Genomic DNA, 14,643 nt, shown 5'->3' on the forward strand with positions numbered 1-14,643 from the left:
CTCATAATCAGCGTTCCAGTGGGCACTCAACCTCGCCAGGGGCCTCCACCTGTCCTCCCTCTATCTCAGACAGCTAGAACATGGGGCACAAGGACCAGATAACCTCAGCTTGCATTAGTGCTGGGGACCAAAAGAAGGGAGAACCTAAAGCCAGGGGACACTGGCTTCGAGCTTTCCCCCCACTTAGACGTGGGTTTCCCTCCTAACCGAGCTAAATGTCTTCCCCTTCTACTTGACTTATTTTCTTCTTTGGACCTTGGGTGTACAAGATTGAGAATTATCATATTCCTCAGTTTGTGGCTCACTAGCATCTGTTTGTGCAAAGCCCTCTCTCTCTCTCTTTTTAAGTTTTATTATCTTCCCCCTTTATCTTTCATCCTGACTCCGTTGTCCTTCCTCCCATAGGCAGTCCCTCTAATGTGTTTACTATATGTCATTGGGTATCCACATGTTCTTGAATAATTTAGTGTTGTTTTGTGCAGTACCTGTTTTTAATTTACAAAAGCAATATTGCATGAAGCTCTCCTTCTGTTACTTTTTCACTCAATGTTCTTTTATTAAGATCCATCAATGCTTCTGTATGTAAATCTAGTCTATTACTTCAAACTGTTGCATATTCTTATTAGAATGCATCTTTTCTTATCCATTACTTTCAGGAATGGACACCTAGGTTGCCACCAGTCCCATTACCATAAGTAATATTGCTCTGAACATTCTCATATATACCTCTTTAGACAATGAAAGCATTTCTTTTGGGAAATGTATCTGAGTTAGACTACTGGGTCATGGGGAAGATGTATACTTATTTTCACTTCATATTTGCATGCTTCCCTCCAGAATGTCTATACTACCTGCAATACAGGAGAATTCTCCTGTCTGCATTAGCATCAGGTGTTACATGACTTTTTAATTGTTGCCAGCCAAGCTTCTCTCTTCATTAATAACAAGACTTTTGATTTGGCAATTTAAATCATTATTTTTATGCACCAATTCTCTATTTCATGAAATTATATTTAATGACCAAATGCAGGAAAATTTCTTGTGCAGCTTAAACAGGTATTGGGAATAACCCAATGTCCTGATTAATGGAGTGCTATCTGTAGGGCATACCCAGGTTACCATTTTCAAAGAAAGTGAACAACCTGTAATTGTAAAAACCCCTCTGTGACCACAGTTAGTCTGTGAGAATTCAGAAGTCACTTCAGGATTAAGTGTGATCTATAGATCATTACCATGAAAACTAGCCCTCATTGTATTTTCCCTGCAGATATATCAGCTAAGAAATTACTTTGTTTTATAATAAGGAACAATGTTGGAAAATGTATCAGACATATTTATGATTTCCATGCTCCTTCATCCCATCCCCACCCACTCCTGCACACTCCTTTGGCAATTGCTCTCCACTCATTGAAGGAGTAGTCCTAAGTCCATGTTAGTACCACATGATCCTGCTCTCTGGCAACATTTTATAGGATGAGAGAAATTCATTGATCTAACATTGAGCTCATCTATAATTTGGGATGAACCAGTAGGAAACTTATGACCTTGAACTAACTGAGATAGAGTCAGTTAGACATAGTGAGTGCCAGAGGCAGCACCTGGGCAAGACAGAGGTGATGTCATGAGAAGGCAGAAACTAGAAAGTTGCAGAGGATTCTGATTTGCAGAAAGGAGCAGAGATTACAACTCAGCTGTAAGTACATGAATCAGACAGGCAGGAGCACTACTGGGAAGAACCTTTATATAAATCCTTCACCTAACTGCACTCCCGATCTATAGGAAATAAAGCCGATTGGACATTCTTCTTCAAAGACAAGCTGCATCAACCTCAGGAAAGGGGACTGACTTTCAGGACTCTGTTCTCTCAGTTCTCCAGAACTCCCTCCAACCAAGCACCATCCACCATGTTTGAGGGAAAATGGAACATCTGAGCCTCCACTATACCACACCTGTTAGAAGTAAACTTTGGTTAAGTTGCTATCAAGGAGATGGGTAGGAAAAGGAGAGACAAAGGAGAGCTATGTATGGTCTTTACCAGGGAGTAACTCCAGCATCTAAAGAGTCAACTAAAGTATGGATGATTCAAATACATCCTGAACAGGGGTGCCTGGCTGGCTCAGTCAGTGAAGCGTGCACCTCTTGATCTCGGGGTTGTAGGTTTGAGCCCCATGTTGGGTGTAGAGATGGCTTAGGAATAAAATCTTAAAAAAAAAAAAACAAAAGAAACCCTGAACCTACTGGAATGTCAAAGCAATAATTCATATATTTAATAATGTTTTTAAACAACCAAATTAGTGTTCTTGTTTCACTACATTGAAGATGCTCTAAATATTGTTTTTGAACAGAATCAGTTGACTTGGTGGACGTCCTCAAGCTGGGGAGAAAGATGTAGAGGAAATAAAAAATGAAAGACCTGTAGTTGTAGGGAATTACTTTCTTAGGGGCCAGAAAACAACTTCTGGGATGACCTTAGAGAAAAAGTTCTCCCCAGCAATATTTTGACAAGTGAACAGGTAACTCTCCATTTGCCACTCTGAATTAGATGCTACCAAAGCACTGGCTCTATAAATTAATAAGCTAAGTAGAGTGGACAGTCATGTTTTCCCTTATCCCTAAACTTTTTTTCAGGTGGCAGAATGAGGTGTTTAAAGAAATGGGCTTTAAATTGGGCTATTGACGTTTTAAACCTGGGTCTATCTCCTCAGCTACTATATTGAACAAGTTACTCAACTTTGCTACACTTCAATTTACTCATGTATAAAGTAGGGATAATAATTGTGCTTCCCTTACAGGACTGTTGAGGGGATTGCCTTTAGAAGAGTGCCTGGGAAGTAAGGGCTCAATGTGTTGGCCATTATAATTATTATTTTGGTAACAGCACCATGATTTTCCTTCAGGGAACCACCATTTCTCTCATTCTCAGTCCAGTTAACTAAGGCGGACTGACCCCGTACTTTAGCTCCTCAAATATTGCAAGAATAGTTTCTTTGAGAGGCAAGGTCAGGACTTTTGATTGGAACAGGCACTTTCGTTTTTGCTGGCATTTGCTAAGCTAATGACAGTAAGCCTGGAGCTACTAGTAATCATCAAATTGAAAGGTCCCGCCTGAGAATTAAGCCAAAAGGGAAAAAAAATCAGAGGTGAGTGAGGCAAGAGACCAAATCTTTATGACATTATTTAAGCCACTGGATCTAGCTGTACCTGAAACTAGTACCTGATCTCCCTGGAATTCCCTATTGTGTGAACCAATAAATTCTCTTCTTTGCTTATCTAATATATATTGGGATTCTGTTATTTATAATTAAAGGAGTCCTAAGTAATATAGTAAATTACGGCCAAAAAAATTGGGGGCTAAGTAATTCATTTCTTAATTAATTCATCAAAAACTTGCACTGAGTACCTACTTTGTGCTAGACACTGTGCTGTATACTATGATACAGTATTGAACAAAATATTTTCATTCCAGTGAGGGAAGACAGTCAAGAAACAAAACTATGAGATTGAACTGTATGAAATTGTAAGTCATTTTTGTAGGACAAATACCGTGAAATATTGACAATTGCACATGGTTTAGCCTAATACCTAAATGTCGTACTACAGGTTACTGTTACTGTTTATCGTAAGAGGTTATATGCTCTGAGGTGAACCTTATTGCTGGTTTCTAAGTAAATCGCCATGAGAGGTTTTTAGTTTTACCTCTTCATCCCACAGATACCCACTCCTCCTGCCCATCATTTCTTCTATCATGAATTAACTCTACATAATACTATAAACTCTGTTTCATCATGACAAAGAGATACAACCACCTTAGAAATCATTTTCCTATCACTTAGGTCCCTTACACCTCTAAAACCACATTGCTAACCAATCCTGGGGCCATATTTTCCTTCACAGGTTGTCAGTAACAGCCTGGCTCACTAACTACTTCTTCTAACCTATTTACCCACTTGACCCCAACATGGCCCATTTATTTATTTATTTATTCAAGTTTTTATTTAAATTCCAGTTAGCTAACATAATGTAATATTAGTTTCAGGAGTGGAATTTAGTGATTCATCACTTACATATCACTTACATATAACACCCAGTGCTCATCACAAGTGACTTCCTTAATATCCACCACCCATTTAGCACATCCCCCCCACCCACCTCCTCTCCAACAACCTTCAGTCTCTTCTCTATAGTTACGAGTCTGGTTAATGGTTTGCCTCTCTCTCTTTTTTTTTTCCCCTATGTTCACCTGTTTTGTTTCTTAAATTCCAAATATGAGTGAAATCATATGGTATTTGTCTTTCTCTAACAAATTTCGCTTAGCATAATACACTCTAGCTCTATCCATATTGTTGCAAATGGCAAAAATTTCATTCTTTTTTATGGCTGAGTAATAGTCCATTGAATATAGATACCACAACTTCTTTATCCATTCATCAGACAGTGGACATTTGAACTCTTTCTATAATTTGGCTATTATTGATAATGCTGCTATAAACATCAGGGTGCATGTGTCTCTTTGAATCAGTATTTTTGTATCCTTTGGGTAAATACCTAGTAGTGCAATTGCTGGATCGTAGGGTAGTTCTATTTTTAACTTTTTGAGGAACCTCCATACTGTTTTCCAGAGTGGCTGCATCAGTTTGCATTCCCACCAACAGTGTAAGAGGGTTCCCCTTTCTCCGCATCCTTGTCAACATCTGTTGTTTCTTGTGTTGTTAATTTTAGCCATTCTGACAGCTGTGAGGTGATATCTCATTATAGTTTTGATTTGTATTTCCCTGATGATGAGTGATGTTGAACCAGTTAGCCATCTGTATGTCTTCTTTGGAAAAATGTCTAATCATGGCTTCTCCAACGTGGCCCCTTTATAACTGATATCACTTGGTACCCTCTCTACCTGCTCCTAGTCTAAATTCCTGATTCCCTTTCAGTTGCTCATTCCTTTCCCTCTAACTTAGAACACCTGGTTGTTCCCCATCATCTGTAGCCTGGGGGAAGGTTACATCTTGCCTGGCTGGTGGGGATTTAGCAGGACTGAATCTGGCAGGAAAACTACTTATATTGGGAGTGACAGTAAAATCAGAGTAGTCATGGAGTGGGGCAGAGAGACAAGCTGGGTGGCCTGAGGAAGTGGACTCTGAGGCAGAGATAGGATGCAGGAGGTTATTGGGCTCTTGAGGACAACACCTATAGAAAGGAAGGGAAGAGAAGGAAAGGAAGTAGGACTAGGTAGAGGGAGAAGTTGAGCTACAATGTAGTCCTAATGGAAGCTCTAAGAAGCCTGCAGGGAGTTCTAAAGATGGGAGGACCCTTAAGACTTGTTCTGAATTGGGGTGAAGGAATAAGGCCTTAATATTCAGAGCATGGTACCCAAGAGACCTGCTACCTCATTGCTAATATGTTATCAGCAGTATTCACGGTGTTTAAAATATGTTTTATCATCTTAATTTTAACTACAGTCTTTTCCCATTTATTATCAAGCCCTTTTGGCCACTAAGAACGTGTTGTCTTTAAAAGCCAATCAGAGGCATATTGAAAGCATGTATTAAAAAATGAATAATTCATGATTAAAGGGAATGAAACAAGTCTATAATTCATACTCTCTACAGGACCATTTATGTTTAAAGAAGGAATTTGTTCATTTCATTGTCAATGTTTAAGATAATTTCACATTTTAGTCTCTTAACAAATGTTGGCTAAGCAGTTTGTACTAAATATTATAGGCATACAAGTGAGAAATGATCCTTAGTGTCAAGAAACTTGCCTTCTAGTTGTAAGTCATACAAACAAATAATTCTGATGCAATTCAGGATGTGTTACTACCAGTGGAATCACCCAAAATGTCCCAAAAATTCAGAGGCTTGAGTCTCTATTAGATAAGGGATGCGGTAGAATGCTTTGGGGATGCAGTGCCCTTTATCTGGGCTCTGCACGATGAATTGGGCTTGGCTGAAGTTAGTGAGATGGTCCAAGCTGAAAGAATGTCATGGACAGAGGAAGAGAAAGTCATGTGAATTAGCGCATCATGGTGTAAATTTGTGTAATGGCAAGAAATAATACTGGAGTATAGGTTTATAGTCAGGTTCTGGAAATATCCAAGTGAAATTAAAGAAAATTAATGTCTTATTGTTGTTCTTTCTGAAATAATTAGGAAAAATCATGTGCACAAACTGTCAAACGTTAACAAAGCAATGCATAGAGTTTTATTCTTTCCACAATTAAAATTTACCCCATCTTTTTTCTTAACTACCAGACACCTGAGTCTCAAGGGAAAAACACTCTAGTATTCTATCTTCTGATGACCGAAAATGAAAATGGGTTCAATTATAAACAGCAATGGGAATAATTTGAAATTTGGAATAAAACTTAGGAAAACAAGAAAAAACAATATATTTACTAATGTATTTTAATTACTATCAGTTTTGTCCTTCAGAAGTAAAGCCAACCATGGCTGAACCTCATCTCCAATGGTCAGAAAGTTCTAATTCATTTTTATCATAATCTTAGTTTTCAGCTAGATCCATTTTAAGTTATCTGCTCGTATTTTTTTGATAGTCCTGTGGCTCACACTGAGCAGGAAGGTGGACCTGTTGAATTAGAGCAGGACAGCTCCAAGTTTCTTTTGAAGAAATCCATGATTAATGTGTTCTCACATCTCCCTCAGCAGGTTCCACATTGGAAAGGTCTTTCCAAAGGCTTTCTGGAAAAAAAAAAAATTGCAGGGCTGGGCAGATTCATGAATGTCTTCTAGCTCCAGGAAAGCCATCCAGACTGGAGATTTGCCAAAGGGCATACTTTGGCTTCCTGCCAGTATTTTGTAGTGGGGAAACATTATGTGGAGGGACTTCCTTTGCTCTAGTGAAAGCTTACTAAAGGTCAGAACATTATCCATTTTACCCACACACAGAGTCTGACGTTCACAGATTTATTGTGGCTCAGGAATTCATGACATATCCTTAGAGTTTACCCTGGATGACAAAGAAAGTAGAAATATGATAATGAAATCATTAGACACAAACATTAGTCTTTTCTGAAAGTTTTCCTCACACTGTCCTCCCCCCACCCAAAAAAGTATAAGTAATGATTTGATTTGTTTCATTTTATAATTTTTTAAATAACTTCTAAAAATATTTTCCCAATAGAAACATAATACCATCTGGTTCATAATAGCTAAACCTGATGTACCAAAGCACAAATATAATCATTTTTCTGTAAAGTTTTAATTAGGTTATCGTATTCATAGTTTCATTTATTTTTTTTAAAGATTTTATTTATTTATTTATTTGTCACACAGAGAGAGAGAGACAGCAAGCGAGGGGACACAAGCAGGGGGAGTGGGAGAGGGAGAAGCAGGCTTCCTGCTGAGCAGGGAGCCTGATGCGGGACTCCATCCCAGGACCCTGGGATCATGACCTGAGCCGAAGGCAGACGCTTAACGACTGAGCCACCCAGGCGCCCTTCATAGTTTCATTTTTAAACTATACTTTTTAAACAAAACATTTGGTATTAAGGAAAAGAAATATCACAATGTCAGACTGGTTACTTCTACCCCTTTACTCGCCATCCTATTTCCTTTTTACTTTACATGCTGAAATTAAAGAAAATTAATGTCTTATTGTTGTTCTTTCTGAAATAATTAGGAAAAATCATGTGCACAAACTGTCAAACGTTAACAAAGCAATGCATAGAGTTTTATTCTTTCCACAATTAAAATTTACCCCATCTTTTTCATTCAATAGCAGGCCTAAGACCACCAACTTAGAAACTTCTCATTTTAATAGCTCCCATTAATATCTATGAAAACACAGTAAATGCATAATTTTCACATCAGGATATGGAACCACAAGAAGTGTATTATTTATATGGACTACATAAAAGTAATCTAACAATACCAATGCTTGTCAAACAAAAGTATCCTTTATAATTTTCATTCACTTGACAAAGATTCATTTTAAGTCATACCAAATGTTTTTTATCAAGGCACAAGGTTTAAGGGACATGAGATATATAACATGCAACTCCTGCCCTAGAGAAACCAGACTCCAGTTGGGAAAACACACAAGTATGTGTACACACATGCTTACACATACACAAAATACCCAGTCATATGTGATTAAGGGTTCAATAGCAGTCACAATACACAAAGGGCACAGTGGCTCAGAGGAAATAGTGATCACCGTTATTTCTAATGGTCTAAAAAGTTGTCATGGAAATAGTGGGCATTTTTCCAAAGGATAAACCAATGTCCAAGGACCCCATTCTTCACAGATGTATACATCTAATTGAAAAGAAAATTCTGTTGATGCTCTGTTACCCTGGATAAATATTTTTATACCTTAACATCCCACTTCTTTCTTTCACTTCCCCCCACCCCACACCCATCAGCTGCTCCTGCTTATAGCCCCTGTTGCTATGATTCCTACGAGTTCTGCCAGAAATCCTTAGCAAAAGTGAGTCTTAATCTCTGAGCACCACAGAAAATGGTGTTACATCACATTCTTATGTACAAATGAAACAGCCTTCTCAGAGTCGGGTAAGGGACATAAATATAAATGCATGGATTTTCTGAGGAAATTTTCCTAGGAGTTAGTTATAAGCCATCCTTTGTATTTTCTTTTGTGGACCTAAATCAGCTTACCTCAGAATGATTTATCTTTGTGAATGGATAACTAAGCTAGGTGGAAACAAAGTATTCATACTTTGTAATTAGGTTTTCTAAGTATTTCTGAACCTGCACATTTAATCTATTTTTTTCTGAGCTTTATTATTTTAATTATTAACTAGAACCAGCACTAGAAGAATGTATTATATCATTAAGAACTTTATTTATACATAAAGATGAGGGAATCAAAATCAGATCAAAACTGCAAGAGGTTCATAACAGAGTGGACATTGCTTTTGTTTTCAACCCTCCGGGGTTGTAGAACCTCAACCAATGAGGTACCTCAACTCCATCACGAGATAATTGTCCATCATCTGAGATGGGTGGCTCAGAGTAGATGCTAGAGTTACCATGATACAGAAGCTCTTCCAAATGTAGAAAGAGTTCTATTTTCCTTCAAAACCCTTTTCTGCTTTGTTTTCCTCAGACCTCCACTAAAATTAGGATGTTTCACACATGTGTTAAATCTTATTTGGAAAAGTCAAACCATGTATCTTTTCTTAACAAATTGCCTGCTTTCTGCACCAGCAACATGGATGTCCTTTCCAAGTATCAAGCCAAAAAAGAAATCAATTTACAGTCTGTTATTCAAATTAGGCCAGCTGTGAATTCCTCTCTGTGCAAGGAGGTTTTATGGTCATTCATTCTTGAAAAGTTGACAGTTGTTCAAGAAATATGTGTTAATTTCACCAATTGAAATTTTATTTATTAAGAAATTCCATGTATTCAGAAAGATGTATGACTCAGATAGGCTAGCTTATTTGAAAATGAGCAATCCAGATTTGGGGGAGGTATAAGAACCAACTTTCCAGACAAGATGCCCCTTCACCTAATGAAACTGTGAATTTATTTTACCACTGGAGTTAGTGATAGCCTAGATCTTATTCTGAGCCATGAGTCTTATGGCTTACCAAAGAGCTGGAAGACTTTGTAACATTTCTGAGGTTAACCAAAAGGGCCTATGGTTCAAAAAGATGTGTGGCCATGAAGCACAAAGGTAAAACATGAGAGGTTAGGGAAAGTCTACAAGAATCCACTTCTCAATTTTGCTCATCTTTATGGCTATTTTATCCAGTGAAGTTATCTTCAGTGACTAACTCGGCATCGTTAGATGTCACGCAAGTAAATTCATTTCTGGGTCTACAGGAGCTGGGAAGGTAGTACAAAGAATTCTGAGCTCCTGAAGAAAAAGTCTGTGGAAACATAAGGGGTTTTTAATAACTTCTTCCTCTAAGAACCTGCTTTGTATTTCCCTTTCTCTCCTCTTATTATCTCCACCCCCCACCCCCATCACTCACTCTTTTCGATGGTCAATTGGGTTACCACCCAAACCCACAGTGACACCTGCTGGCCAAGCAGGAATGGCAGGACAGAGTCCCTGCAAAGGCCCTGTGAACCCCGTGGTATAAGCAAATGAATCTATTGAAACAAACATTAAATACTATAAAATTATTTTAGAAACTTAGTGAGAAAAAAATCGAGTGAGCATTGTCCTCCTGTGAGCAGCTTGGGAAGGGGGAGCATTGCAGGGAAATCAGCCTGAACCATCACAAATATAAATTTTAAGGATTTTATGTGTTTTGGCCTCATAAAAATGAGCCCGAAATACATCCTGTACCTAGAACCAATTATTAAGCGTTAAGAACATTGTTGTGCTAATTACTCTTGGAAAGTCACTTTTTACATAAGTTTTTATCAGCTACTTTTACGGTCCAAAATGTCTTATGTAGCATTAACTTTGAAAATTCCCAAAAGAAACACATGAGAGTGTGTTGCACGCACATTTGTTTCCCTCAAAAATATTGATTAGATCTCCAACACAAAGGGTTAAAATTTTAGGTTGAAGACATTCTTCCCCGCCACTTCCCAAGAACTTCCAATTCTTGGTTGAGTTTCTTTACTGAAGAATATTCATATTTTGTTAATCCTAGGAATTTATACATTGGTTATTTTGGCTGGGTACATTTTTGAGGATGTTTGCTTTGTTTTAAGCAAATCCGTTTCTGACTTGAAAGTACAAATTCTAGTAAAAACAAAGACAACAGGAATATTTTTTAACATTCATACATTTTCTTAAAATATTTACACTTTTCATTTGAAGGTTAAGTCCTAGGAAAAATTCTCCATACTCATGCTCATATTTGAACCAGAAGGTTGTCCCTGGAGACTTGTAGCAGCAAATGTGTATTGGACAAAAATGTTGGCCTTCTTCATCCTTACTTTGTGTTTTAAAAGCCAAAACTTCATTTTAGCATGACCTTAGAAGAATAGTGATACTTTTAGCATTTCCTGGTATTTGATGGAAAGAATGTTTTTATTTGACTGTGGATGTCACTTGGTTTACAGGAAAGATTTGGTAACGTGTTCATGCCAATACTGCACTTACCCCAAATTTCTTGCTATGTAGGAAGAACACATGTCAAAGCTCACTGTTTATTAAATGGAAAAGATTCAGTACACCAGAAGCTTCTATTATAAACATTGTGACTTCATGCAATTTACAAAATGTTCTATCTCCATTAAACAATAAACCCTTGACCCCAGAGCTCAGTTTCGGGATTCTGCGATTTGAGAAGGTAGACATAATAGATGGCAATAATAAATGAAAAGTTCAAGAGGTTAAGAAAAACTGTTTAATTATTTCTCTAGAGTGTGGGCTGCAGAAGCCTTGCATGTCTGCCTTCTTGTGGAAACGCTGCATGGAAGGGGTCTACCGGTGCAGCTCAGACAGGGCATAAAAGCAGGTTGCTGGCCCTCAGCTGTGTTTATGAACAAATGGTCTCTAGATACCCTTCCATCTGAACCTTGCAGTTCCTGCCAGGGGAGATCCAGTGCCAGTCCCAGCGCTCAACATCTGTTTTCCAAAGAGCTTGGATTTGTTAGCATGAGAAATCCATTGCTCATAGTTGCTTCCCAGCTGTGGCACTAGTGAGTGTAGCCTTTGTGCCTTATTTATTTGTAGAAAACCATGTTCTGTCCTCTCTTGGAGGCTCTCTTACATAACCAGTCCTGGACGCATGCTGCTGTGCTCTCAATCCCAGACCCATTAAATGGCCTTGTTAAGCTAAAGAGCTCCTCCTGTAATACCTCCTCATTGAACTTCACAAGTTTGGGGGTGGGGGTAGGGGACGGTGTCCCACATGAGGGTGGGACCCAAGGCACCGCATTCTTTAAACCAGATGTCCAAGAAGTAGGCCAAGTCTATAGACTGGGGGTTTGGTTGGAGAAATAGTCGAGGGGATGCTCTCGATGGCGTTTTGGAGGCCAGGTGCAAAGCCTTCCTAGAAGAGAATGACCAGAGCAGATCTGCAGGGAATTCCTCCCCGAGTCTGTAGTGTGCTCAGAACAGGAGCCAGTAAAGAATACACAATAGGTCTAGACCCAGGATTTTAAGGTTAGCAGACAGGTGTACTTGCTGCCAGATGAAGGTGGTGAATTCTTTAGAGTTTCTTATCCCTCAGCTCATCCCCAAAACATTTACAGTAAATTGCTATCTGTCTGATTCCATCTAGACTTGCAGAAACCGGGTCAGGGACACCTGCTTGCATGAACCTAGGCTCCGGAACTTGAGAAGAAGAGCGTCATGAGGGCTGCAACACGGCAAAAGAATGGATTTGGCTAATTCTATAATTAGGACACTGAAAAATTTTTTTCATTATAGTCTGAAAAAAAGATTGAAACAGAGATTGTAATAAAAGAATTATAGCATTTTTTTCTTTTTTTTTTTTTAAAGATTATTTATTTATTTATTTATTAGAGAGTGAGCAGGAGAGAAACAGCATGAGAGGGGAGAGGGTCAGAGGGAGAAGCAGGCTCCCCGCTGAGCTGGGAGCCCGATGTGGGACTCGATCCCAGGACCCTGGGATCATGACCTGAGCTGAAGGCAGTCGCTTAACCAACTGAGCCACCCAGGCACCCAAGAATTATAGCATTTTATTCATTCAGTGTCGTAATATGAAAGACACTGCTATTAGCATGCTCATAAAAGAGGGGAAACTGGCTTTTCTCCTATGTGGAGGGGACGTGTGTGTGGAATAAGGGTAAGAACTGGAGCTTCGAGTTAGGAAGTTCTGGATCTTACCATTACATCTATATGGGTACTCTTGGGAGGTTTTATTTAACTTCTCTAAACCTCCGTTTTCTAATCTGTAAGATAGAAACAATAATAGTCCCAACCCCAGACTGTTGCAGGGTTTAAACGACACGTGTGCCTAAGAAGATGCTGGACACAGGGTCTGGCACTGCTCACTCATTGCTGGAGATAAGCATTACCATTAAGCCATCAACCATGACTGTAAAGACCTTGAATTAAAAGCCAATCTTGACAACAACATTCTGTGTGAACTCAAATGTCTTCCCTTCTCTTTGGCTCAGGATCTACCTTTGGGTATCATTGGGATGATAATAGAGTGAATGAAATGTTTCTTGTTTTCAACTGGTACGAGATTAAAATGAAATCATCGGGGCACCTGGGTGGCTCAGTCATTGAGCGTCTGCCTTCGGCTCAGGTCATGATCCCGGGGTCCTGGGATCGAGCCCCGCATCGGGCTCCCTGCTCAGCGGGAAGCCTGCTTCTCCCTCTCCCACTCCCCCTGCTTGTGTTCCTTCTCTCTCTGTGTCTCTCTCTGTCAAATAAATAAATAAAATCTTTAAAAAAACACAAAAAACAAAAAACAAAATGAAATCATCGTTTTGAGGGGAAAAGATCGCATCCTAGGAGCAAGTGTCTTCATTCCATACTTACTCTGCACTCTGCAGATAACGTCCTGACAAGAGGAAAATGACAAACCTCATGGCCTAAGCAGTAACTCAAACTGATGGGCGAAGGGGGCACATGACTGGCACTGGATACAGGCCGTCTTGTCCCAAGGAAGAGAAAGCCCAGCTGAACCAAAAGTCAAGAGTGGGCAAGAACAGAACTTCTCAACCACCATGCCCCACCCCACATGGTGTCCTGAGGGGCCTCCACTGGGTTAGAGGCCCAGAGTCCTGCTTCAAGATTAACTGAACCCCTTCCCAAGCTCTCCACCCCACCTTCAAGCCCTCCGGGTAAGAATTATTTGTCCAGATGCCATGTGCACATTTGATGGGAGCCACTGAGTGAAAAGGACAAGGAAGCCCCAGGAGCAAGGCAAGAAGGGGATGAGGGGGAGGCAAGTGAGGTACATGCCTCAGGCACAAAATGTAAGAAGGCACCAAAAAACTTAGTCATCAAGGTAAATAATATTTCAACACAATGTCTTAAAAACCAAAATTAATGCATACAACTCCATGATGAACAAAATATAATTTTAAATAAAGATCGGATTGGGAGGTTCAGAAGCACCAGGCATGGGAGTAGCTGGGACAAACTTGGGGCAGTGGCTGCACCAGGAGAGACCTAATGCTGGCAGAGCCAAATGGGTGCCAGGAGGCCCTAAGTGGAAAAGCCCATAAATGTGCAAGTTCCATTTTTGAGGGTCTTGCCCCTGGAAAAGCATTGTCCCCATCATAGCTTTATACTGGACACATAGAAAGCTCCCTGCACACTGGCTGGGAGATACTTTGAGAAGTAAGCTCCAACTGCTCTGGGTTCAGGGTTCATTCAAAGCTGGCAAAATTTTACTTTTGCGTTCCAAGGAAAAAGCTGCTTATCAGAGAGCTCAAGAGATGTCTCGAACCCCAATCTAGTATTTACTTTGCAATGTTTGGATGAATGCCCGTGAAATGATTCCAAAAGACACAGATTAAATTTCCCTAGAACATACACGGTTTGGGGAAAATGAAAGGGAAATGGTGCTTTGAGCCAAATACCTGTTCGGTTCTGCCATACCCCCAAATATTTAAAGACTACTCCAAAGCCTGCCAAACCCCAAGTGTTTCTGGGCCCACATGGCCTCGCTCTGTACTTGAGAATACCTTTCCACCTCATTTTCCCCAGGCAGTTTTACTCACAACAGGAGGTCTGTAACTCAATTTTCTCTTCTGTACATGAAAGCATCTCTGAA

Source organism: Neomonachus schauinslandi, chromosome 9, assembly GCF_002201575.2.
Source record: "Neomonachus schauinslandi chromosome 9, ASM220157v2, whole genome shotgun sequence".
Classification (NCBI taxonomy): Eukaryota; Metazoa; Chordata; class Mammalia; order Carnivora; family Phocidae; genus Neomonachus; species Neomonachus schauinslandi.